Below are 11,560 nucleotides of genomic sequence, written 5' to 3'. Positions count from 1 at the left end.
CTTCTACAAAATAACTGATTTATGCCAATATTTCAAAAAACTAATTGATTCATCTCGTTGCTTCAAAAAATAATTGATTCAGTCATTAAAGATGTGCTTACCTTTAAAACTCATTGTTAATAATTCTTAAAAAGTCATTGATGAAGTACCATCAGTGAGTCACCAAAAATAGTCACCAAAATTTTTCATTAATTTTTTTTTGCTCAAAGAACATTGGGACCATAAAAAACCTTAGTTTATACGAAAATAGCCCTAGAATACAAACCATTACTTTTATATTGATGATCATCACATTTAATGCTCCTACGAACATTCATAAAATGTAACACCCCAACAATTTGGACGGAAAATTTTGAGATTTTTTTTAATAACGGAAGTGACAAGTCCAAGTGTCAAGCGAATTACAAAGTAACACAGAGAAATACTAAAAAGCATTTAATTCATTAACTAAAGCATTAATGTCATTGATTACATCTCATAATTGAAACAAAAATCTAACTAATCAGAGTCTAAACATGAATACGAAAAGCAGAGATCCCATGGCTACTTCCGTTGCGACACCCACCATTTCTCCATTCATTTGTTACCTGAAAATTTTTAATGCAGAAGGGTCAGACTCCCTTGTCTGCGTAAGAAGCATTATATTTATATGTTGTGCTCAGTGTCCTGTGTACAAATATGTGCAACATTTGCAGTTATTAAACTCATAAAATTTCATGCAACATAACTTGCTAAAAAGGAAATTTCTACTGAGATAGACATGCTTTCTACTTTATTATAAAACAAGAAAAAAGTACCAGCTACAAGCTCATTCTTACAGGCATTACTTGTTTCTATCATTTCTACGATCCAATACAAGGATTACAACATTTACACAGAAACTCCTATGAGAACAATGCAAAACTTTTATGTTTAGCTTTCACATACCCTATGGGTATGCATAGGCATTCGACTTTGTATCAGACCGAGACCATACGAGGGTCTATTATTTAATAACCTGTATGACTAGACATACGGATATCCAAAGAGCATGGCTCGTGACCGAGAGAGTACTCCCCAGTGGCTAGAACTAGAATTAGGATGCACCTTGGACACTTCTGCAAAAGACTTGGATCTACCACCTAGGACGCATTGGTAGTCCTGCACCCCTACCTCCGGGGACTGGGGACCGGATTAGATGCCTAGCTCTCACGAAAACTCGAATGTCCCACGAAGCTTGTACCACCTACCCTCTCCAAGGTAGACCATGGGTCAGGTAATATACATCGTCTTTCAAGTGTACCCAGAGCCTTGCAAACTTTATGATTTTGCATACCTTTCTACCTTTTGTTTATTTTCCTGTGCGAGCCATCACACCACAAAAAAAATCCAAAATCTCGAACCCATCTCAGGGTTCACACACCTTATATGCATTTTAGAGCCAGGGTGCCATAAGCACCATAAAGAAGTAGCATTTCTCAGAACATGGCTCAACTTAAAGCCCACATTTAAACATTTGTTTTCGAGCTCTAGCGTACGTGTTCGTACCCACAAATTATGCCATCCACGTGGCATATAGGCTCGATCCCTTAACGAATATACTTTTGAAAGGCTCACTCCCTGGTTTAGTGAAACCATAAGCATGCTCCCGACTCAATGAGCTATTGACTTGACGTGGCCTCGTGGTTGCCACCATGAGTGTATGCAATCCAGAACATGCAACCTTTTTGTCGCCTTTGGTTCTGGTGGAGCTGGACTACTCGGTTCGGTTTATTACACTCACATGTGTGAGGCTCCAACAAACATTCCAAGAGGAGTAAAACTTCGCTGGGTGCACTGCCCCAAGCAGTTTTGCATCCTTACGTAGCCTTACTTAGCCACGACAGACCCTTATGGGTCTGCAGCCATGCTCTAGGTAGTGGCTTGCGACATAGTCACAACGCCCTCATGGTGACAGCATTTTCAAAACCGACAGTCGTGTACCCAACTCATGCTAGAGCAGCAAGGTCGACTCTCCTCGCATGTCCAGACATGGAGTTCTACTGATTACGGCAGCTCCACATCGGTTACCATGTCAACATCAACGTCTAGCCGAAAATGATGACAGTAGGGTGCTGCCAGCCCGCAACCTATACACCATGGTTCTGATCCAGCAAAGCCAACGGTGCCATTGACACACGTGGTGTTTGATGGCGCCAGTGGAAATTATCTCTATGTTTTACCGTGTGGGCTGATTTACAACAGGTTGGGTTTATTTGTTTCCCTCTTTACATATATAATTTTTTTTTGTTTCATGAACTGTGAAATAAAACTAAGAGCTACAACTTCAAAAACAAAAACCCAGCAAGGTAGATTAATGTATAACTATGTTACTTGTGAGACATCTTCCACAATAATAATGTAACATATAAGGATCATAATGAATTCGTGAAGCCTGATCAGTGGCTATTGACGAACTAGTGTAATCACTGTTGTGAACACCGTTTGAGTCAGTAACTAGCTTGATCAAATAAAGACCATGGGGTTGTGAATGCAACCCTTGCTCGTGCCCCTAAAATGAAACAGTCATCATGTAGAACTAGATCCGATAGATATTTTTTTTCATCTACACATTAGATTTAGTTTGTATCTAAAAATGAATTCAAAGATGATATTGCGTCCCATGAAATGATTGAACCCCACTAAAGAGAAATACTCAATCATACCTACCCCGATACGTTTGTATTTCAAGGCATCAATCAAAATATAACTTCTACTTTCTTTGTATCCCAATTTAATTGTGGGTTACTATAATGTTTCCCTTGTAGCGACGCACCCAATTGCGTGTGTACTGGTTGCAGCAACCTGTGACCCCTTGCGTAGCCACAGTGAAAACCCGACCTCGTTGAACAACCCTCAACGTCAGACCTGACTACCATGGGGTTGACGTTGTAGGCGTTCAGCCCCTTTGGGACTGCAACACGTGAAGGAGTGCAACACAATTGGGTGGTCAGAAACCCATTTTGATGTTTTCCAAATAACCCTCACAACCGGGCTTTGACCCCATGCCAACAATAGCCATGATTGCGGCTCGTGACTACCGCAGTAGGCACGCCTCCTCCCGCTTGAGTCCGGAAGGGAAAAGCAACATATTCATACAACAGGGCATTAAACACACACATATAAAAGATAACACCCCTTACTTTTTTGGAGCTTCAACCCAACGAGGTTGACTCTTCTTCTTAGCGAAGGAGCAGCACGTCGTCACGAGGAGCAATTCCTTCACTGTCCAACAATGGGGGGTCAAGCATGATGAGAGAGAGAGAGAGAGTAGAAACCCAAATCGTGAATTCACGATTTTCTCTAGGCCTTCCTTTATTTTATCTCCACCAACTTAGGTGGGTTTTCAAACTTCAAACCAAATGAGTCTCCCCCAATCCCACGATTTTTGTTGGGGCATTCTCCACTTTCGATAATGCCCCCCATTCCCTTTTATTATTCTTTTCTAACTTACACAAAAAAAAATTCCTACTGTGGTATCCCTCATCCCATGATGCATGGGATTCTCCTCCTTTTTTGGTAAAGTGAAAGGAGTAGCAACTCCTCTCACGTTTTTTATGGAGAGAGGCTAAAATGTAGGGTTTACCTTAAGCCCACGTTTTACCTTTTTCAATAAGGTAAAAATTGTAGGTAGTTTATGCAAAAAGGACTCCACGCACAGGGGGTTTCAAACCGTGACCGTCCATCAAAGGGGCAACGAACCCCACCACTTGTGCTATCTTCAATTTCATTGCAAAGAGTGTGAAATTTATTGTATTTATCCTTTTTGGTTTAATTCTGGTTTCCATGTAAAAAGGAAAAACATTTTTCTTTTTTTTCTTTCTCCCACGCGTGTGCACACAATGGGTTTTGAACTGGGGTTGCAGATCCACACAATAGTGTGTCCTACCACAACACCCCTTCACCACTTGTTTGATTTTGCATAATTAATTCCTATATGCTTACTCTGGATGTTTCCCTATTCGGCAAATTTATGCGTTTCCATGCGGGCTTTCTCAATTCTTCTTGTCCCCGCACTAACTTACATGTAATATGCTTCATATCTCACACTATATTTCTGGAGTATTCAAATTCTTTAAAATAACCCTGCGAACCGGGTTGGATCTTCAGATCTCACTGAAGTCTGAATCTGAGTCCAAATTCAAGTATTCTTTATCGGATTCGCACTAACTAACTCGTATGCATTGGAATTGCATTGAATTTGACAAAATCATATTATTTCACACAAATGCACATTTTTATTTTATTGAGAATCCCTTAAAATTCATGGGGTTTACATCCTTCCCCTCTAAAAATAGAATTTCATCCTCGAAATTCATGATACATGTCAATCAAATAACTGAGGGTACTTGTCCTTCATCGCTGCCTCTGGTTCCTACGTGCATTCTTCCAAGCCATGATGCCTCCATCTCACTTTGACTAATGGGACGATCTTGTTCCGCATTACCCGCTCCTGATGATCCATGATCTTGATCGGTCTCTCTTCTACTGTTAGATTCTCACTTATATCCTCAAACTGAATCACATGTGAAGGATCCAGGATGTATTTCCTCAGCATCGATATATGAAATACATTATGAATCCTGCCAAGCTGAGAGGGTAGCTCTACTCAGTATATTGTCTCGCTGACCTGCTCCAATATCGAGAAAGGTCTAACATATCTAGGACTTAACTTCTCCTTTTTTTCAAACCTGAAGACACCCTTAGTTGGTGATACCTTAACGAACACTGCATCCCTCACTTCAAAACTGAGCTCTCTACATCGCTGATCTAGATAACTTTTCTATCGGCTTTGTGCAGCTTGAAGTTGCTCTCAAATCCTTTGTGTCTACTCCATGTAATGCTGAAGTACTATTGGTGACTCGATCGCTCTTTTGACAACTTCATCTCAGTGTACCAGTGATCTACAAGGTCACCCATATAATGCTTCAAAGGGCGCCATTCCGATGCTTGCATGATAGCTATTGTTATAGGCGAATTCTGATAGTAGCACATGAGCATCTCATTCTCCTTTTCAATCCAACACTTAGGCACATAACATGTCTTCTAGTGTTTGTATGATTCTTTCTGACTGATCGTCAGTCTGAGGGTGAAAGGCAGTAATGAACTTTAACTTGGTGCCCAATGTCGTCTGTAACTGCCCCCATAATCATGAGGTGAATTGAGGGTCTCTATCTAAAATGATTGACTGGTACTCCATGTAGTTGTACTATCTCCTGTATATACAATTCAGTCAAGCTTTCAAATGATTGACCCTTCCTCATCGGTAGAAAGTGTGCCGATTTAGTAAGTTGGTCAACCACTACCCAAATAGCATCGTAATTCTTGCGGGTTCGCGGTAGTTCCATCACAAAATCCATTGTGATATGCTTCTATTTCCATTGAGAAATTTCCATCAACTGCATCCTTCATCCTGGCCTCTGATGCTCAATCTTGATTTGCTGACATGTCAAGCACTTCGCGATGTATCTGGATTTAGATCAAGATTAGCATAATGCTAACTTAAATCGATAGGAAAAATAACCTAATTAAAGCACATAAATTTTTGCTCACGATTTGGTTACCTTGCAACATCGCACTTCATTCTATTTCACCAGTACCCGTGTTGTAGATCTTTGAACATCTTTGTACTGCCCAGGTGAATGGTGTACTTGCTCTTGTGTGCCTCAGTCATTACTTCTTCTCTTAATTCTGGATCGCTCGAAACCCACAGTCGGTCCTTAAACCATATGCTTTCATCCTCCTTGCACTGGAATGTTGTGTCCTCCTGTAGCCCCAGTGCCTCCATCTTTTCGTATTGTGAGTCCTCCTTTTTTTTAACAATGATTCTCTCTTGCAGTTTTGATCATGCTGTCAGGCTTGATATCTTGAGTATGCCTCGATCGTCGGAGAAGGGCTTCTACTCTATGAACTCAGAAACCATCTTCCATCCGATGTTTACCAAATTGGTCAGATTTCCCCTAGCCTTGCAACTAAGGGCATCTGCAACCACATTTGCTTTTCCGAGATGGTAAGAGATCATGAACTCATAATCCTTTATAAATTCAAGCAATCTCTTCTACCGCATATTGAGCTCCTTTTGTGAGAACAGATACTTCAAACTTTTGTGATCGGCAAAGACTTCAAACTGTTCTCCATACAAATAGTGCCTCCAAACCTTTTAGGCAAAAACCACGGTCGCCAGCTTCAGATCATGAGTGGAATAGTTTCTCTCATGAGTCTTTAATTGTCGTGATACATAGGCAATGACTTTGCCATGTTGTATCAACATATAACCCAACCTAGTACCGGAAGCATCCATGTATACCACGAATCCTCTGCTTCCCGATGGTTAAGCTAACACCAGAGCGGTGATAAGTTTTGCTTTAAGGATCTGGAAACTCTCTTCACTCTTCTCATTCTAAAAACTCGAATTTCACTCCCTTCCTTAGGAGTTTCATCATGATCATAGCGATTCAAGAGAAATCTTAGATGAATTGCTTGTAATATCCGGCTAATCCCAGAAAGCTTCAAATTTTACTAGCATTCTTTGGTTATGCCCAATTCATCACGGCCTCAACCTTGGCTGGATCTACTGAGACTCCGTCCTTCGAGATCACATGTCCAAGGAACATGACTTCTTTAAGCCAAAATTCATATTTCAAGAATTTGGCGTACAACTGATGTGTCTGAAGGGTCTCCAAAACAATCTTCAAGTGTTTCCGGTGTTCCACCATATTCTCAGAATACACTAGTATGTCATCGATGAAAATGATGACAAAGGTATCCAAATATGACCTGAATACCCGATTCATCAGGTCCATGAATGCAGTTGGGGCATTTGTGAGTCTGAATGGCATCACCACAAACTTGTAATGCCCATATCTGGTTCTGAAGGCTGACTTAGGGATATCTTCATCCTTTATCCTCAACTAATGATATCCAGATCTTAAATCAATCTTCGAGAAAACCTTCACCCTTTTCAATTGGTCAAACGGGTCCTCGATACACAGTAATGGATACTTGTTTTTCACGGTCGTCTGGTTTAACATTCGATAGTCTATGCACAGCCTCATAGACTCGTCTTTCTTCTTCACGAAAAGGATCGGTGCTCCTCAAGAAGATGTGTTATTTCGCACAAAATTGTGCTCCATCAACTCTTGCAGCTGCTTCTTCAATTCCTCTAACTCTGTTGGTGCCATCCAATTAGGTGCTCTCGATATAGACTTTGTACCTGGCATCAGTTCAATTCTGAATTCTACTTCCCGATGTGGAGGTAATCCAGAAAGTTCTTCCAAAAATACGTCGGCAAAGTCGCAGACGATTTCCAAATCTTTAATCGATGTTGGTTTCATTTCTCTTCTGATCACACTGACCAGAAAAGCCATATCTCCTCGACGAAGATACTTCTGGGCCTTGAGGGTCGAAATAACCCTTTTCTTTATTCCAGGTCTTGCTAGTCGAAATTCAACATTTGGTATATCTGGTCGAGACAGAATTACTTTCCCTTTTTTACAAAGAATTCTAGCACAATGTTCAAAGAGCTAATACATACCTAATATGACATTGTATTCGGTCATAACGAGTAGGATTAGGTTGACAGGTAAATTATGTTCTCCTAAAAAACTTCTACTTTTGGCATATAATTCACACAAAGTTCATTGAATCCTATGAGATTATATACTACTAATTTTTTATTCAATGATTCTATAAGGATTCTAAGTTATTTTGCAAAATGTAAAGAAATGAATGAATGGAAAACTCCACAGTCAAACAATACTAGAGCATCTTGGCCGAAAATAAACATTGTACCTTGCACCATGTCCTGTTTCTATAATTGATCGGCCGAGGTAGCGTAGACTTGACCCGCTACTCGTTGTTGAGCCACTTGCGGCTGTGGTGGCAATGCTTGGTGCTATTGTGGTTGTTGTCCCCCAGTCTCACGCCTTGCATTGTCGGCCTGCTTCTTCTGACACTCCTTGATATAGTGTCCCATTTTTCTGCAGTAAAGACATCCTCTTGTCTCACGGGGACACAACTGACCGGGGTGGAAGCGGTTGCACTTCTGGCACCTCTGGTTCTGTGTTGGTCTGGGTCTAGTGCCTCTGTTTCTTTTCCTGATTGTTGAAATGCTTTCCACCGAACCTCTTCTTAAACTTGGGTTTTTGAACCCCAGTTTGGTTCTTTTATGACCTATGCCCCTCCTTCCAGTCATCGTCGAGGAGAGTCGCAACATGTTTGGACAGTATCGTTCCAAGCCATAGAACTTGGTAATATAGTCTGCCAGTGTCAGCTTGCCCTGCTGCAGGTCCAGAAATTCCTGCATCTTCTTCGTTTGTTTGTGCTTGGGGAAGTAAGTGGCATTGAAAGCCTCCACAAACTCTGCCCAAGACACGGGGCCATCCTAGAACCTGATCTCCCTGGTGGTCTCCCACCACTTCTCGGTGTGTTCCTTGAGACAATAAGTCCCAAAGTCCACCCATCGATCCTCAGGCACCTCTAACACCCAGAAGATACATTCGATCTCCCAGATCCAATTCTCTACTGCCTCCAGATCCATCTTTCTGGAGAAAGTGGGAGGGTCCATGTCCATAAATTTCTTGTAGGGCATGCCTCCACCATTTGTTGCTTTCTCATGGGCCACTTGATGAAGGTTATTGCCCATCTGTTGCATTATCGTCGCTTGTTGACCTACAACCTCTGCCAAGTTGTGCAGAGTATCCATGATATCATTGCACCTGTTTGCCCACACCATCTACTTGGGACAAACCGAAAGATCATTACAATCTTAATTATTATTTCGTAATAGTACAACACACAATTATATTGTTATTCCACTCTATTCTACTTTTAAGAGTTCTACATACTTAAAGAGTCATCGCGGTCGCAAGAAGAGCCATGATCTCATGTTTTTAGTTCTGCTCTGATACTAAAGTTGTAACACACCAATAATTTGTATAGAAAATTTTGAGATTTGTTTTTTAAAAAGCGAAAGTGACAAGTCTAAGTGTCAGGTGAATTACAGGGTAAGACAGAGGAGTACTAAAAAACATTTAATTCATTAACTAAAGCATTAATGTCATTAATTACATCTCATAATTGAAAAATAAATCTAACTAATCAGAGTCTAAATATGAATACTGAAAACTGAGATCCCATGGCTACTTCCGTTGCGACACCCACGATTGCTCCATTCATTCGCTACCTGAAAAATTTTAATGCAGAAGGGTCAGACTCTTCTGTCTGCGTAAGAAGCATTATATTTATATGTTGTGCTCAGTGTCATGTGTACAAATATGTGAAACATTTGCAGTTATTAAACTCATAAAATTTCATGCAACATAACTTGCTAAGAAGGAAATTTCTACTGAGACAGGCATGCTTTCTACTTTATTATGAAACAAGGAAAAAATACCAGCTACAAGCTCATTCTTACAGGCATTACTTGTTTTTATCATTTCTATGATCCAATACAAGGATTACAATATTTACATAGAAACTTCTACGAGAACAATGTAAAACTTTTATGTTTATCTTTCACTTACCCTGTGGGTACGCACAGGCATTCGACTTCATATCAGACCGAGACCATACGGGGGTCTATTATTTAATAACCCTTATGACTAGTTGTACGGATATCCAAATGGGATGGTCCATGACCAAGAGAGTACTCCCCAGTGTCTAGAACTAGAATTAGGATGCACCCTGGACACTTTTGTAGAAGACTTGGATCTACCACCTAGGACGCATTGGTAGTTCTGCCCTCCTAACTCCAAAGACTGGGTGAGACGCCTAGCTCTCACGAAAACTCGAATGTCCCATGAAGCTTGTACCACCTACTCTCTCTAAGGTAGACCGTGGGTCCGGTAACATAAATCGTCTTTCAAGTGTACCCAGAATCTTGTAAAGTTTATGATTTTGCATACCTTTGTACTTTTTATTTATTTTTCTGTGCGAGCCATCGCACCACAAAAAAATTCCAAAATCTTGAACCTATCTCAAAGTTCACACACCTTATATGCATTTTAGAGCTAGGGTGCCATAAGCACCATCAAAAAGTAGCATTTCTTAGAACATGGCTCGACTCAAAGCCCACATTTAAACATTTGTTTTTTAGCTCTGGCGTACGTGTTTGTACCTAGGAATTATGCCATCCATGTGGCATATAGGCTCGATCCATTAACAAATATACTTTTGAAAGGCTCACTCCCTGGTTTAGTGAAACCATAAGCATGCCCCCAGCTCAATGAGCTATTGACTCGATGTGGCTTCATAGTTGCCACCATGAGTGTACGCAATCCGAAACATGCAACCTTCTTGTCGCCCCCGGTTTGGGTGGAGATGGACCACTCGGTCTGGTTTATTACCCTCACACATGTGAGGCTCCAACAAACATTCTGAAAGGAGTAAAACTTCATTGGGCTACACTGCCCCAAGCAGTTTTGCATCCTTGCGTAGCCTTACTTAGCCACGATAGACCCCTATGGGTCTGCCACCATGCTCCAGGTAGTGGCTTGCGACATAGTCGCAACGCCCTCATGGTGACATCATTTTCAAAGCCGACAGCCGTGTACCCAACTCATGCTAGAGCAACAAGGTTGACTCTCCTCGCGTGTCCAGACATGGAGTTCTGCTAATTACGGTGGCTCCACACCGGTTACCATGTCAACACTAGTGTCCAACCGAAAATGATGACAGTCGGCTACTGCCAGCCTGCAACCTATGCACCATGGTTCTGATCCAGCAAAGACAATCATGCCACTGGCACATGTGGTATTTGACGGCACCAGTGGAAAATATCTCTATGTTTTACCGTGTGGGCTGATTTACAACAGGTTGGGTTTATTCATTTCTCTCTTTACATATATATTTTTTTGTTTCATGAACTATGAAATGAAACTAAGAGCTACAGCTTCAAAAATAAAAACCCAGCAAGGTAGATTAATGTATAGCTATGTTACTTATAAGACATCTAAGGGGTATTGGCTGATGTTGAATCCATAAGAAAAAGAAATCAAAATTATAATCTTCCATAATAATAATGTAACATATAAGGCTCATGGTGAATTCATGAAGCTTGATCAATGGCTATTGACAAACCGGTGTAATCACTATTGTAAACACCATTTGAGTCAGTAACTAGCTTGATCAAATAAAGACCATGGGGTTGTGAATGCAACCCTTCCTCGTGCCCCTAAAATGAAACAGTCATCATGTAGAACTAGATCCGATAGATATATTTTTTTTTCATCTACACATTAGATTTAGTTTATATCTAAAAATGAATGCAAAGATGATATTGCGTCCCATGAAATGACTAAACCCACTAAAGAGAAATACTCAATCATACCTACCCCAATACGTTTGTATTTCAAGGCATCAATCAAAATATAACTTCTACTTTCTCTGTATCCCAATTTAATAGTGGGTTACTATAATGTTTCCCTTGTAGCGATGCACCCGATTACGTGTGTATTGGTCACAGCAACCTGTGACCCCTTGCTTACTCTGTATTTGAAGGCATCATCAATCATACCTACCCCACTGTTGTGTGGAGCCGCAA

Source organism: Nuphar pumila, chromosome 14, assembly GCF_984573655.1.
Source record: "Nuphar pumila chromosome 14, dmNupPumi1.hap1.1, whole genome shotgun sequence".
NCBI lineage: Eukaryota > Viridiplantae > Streptophyta > Magnoliopsida > Nymphaeales > Nymphaeaceae > Nuphar > Nuphar pumila.
Note: the sequence above shows the minus strand (reverse complement) of the source record.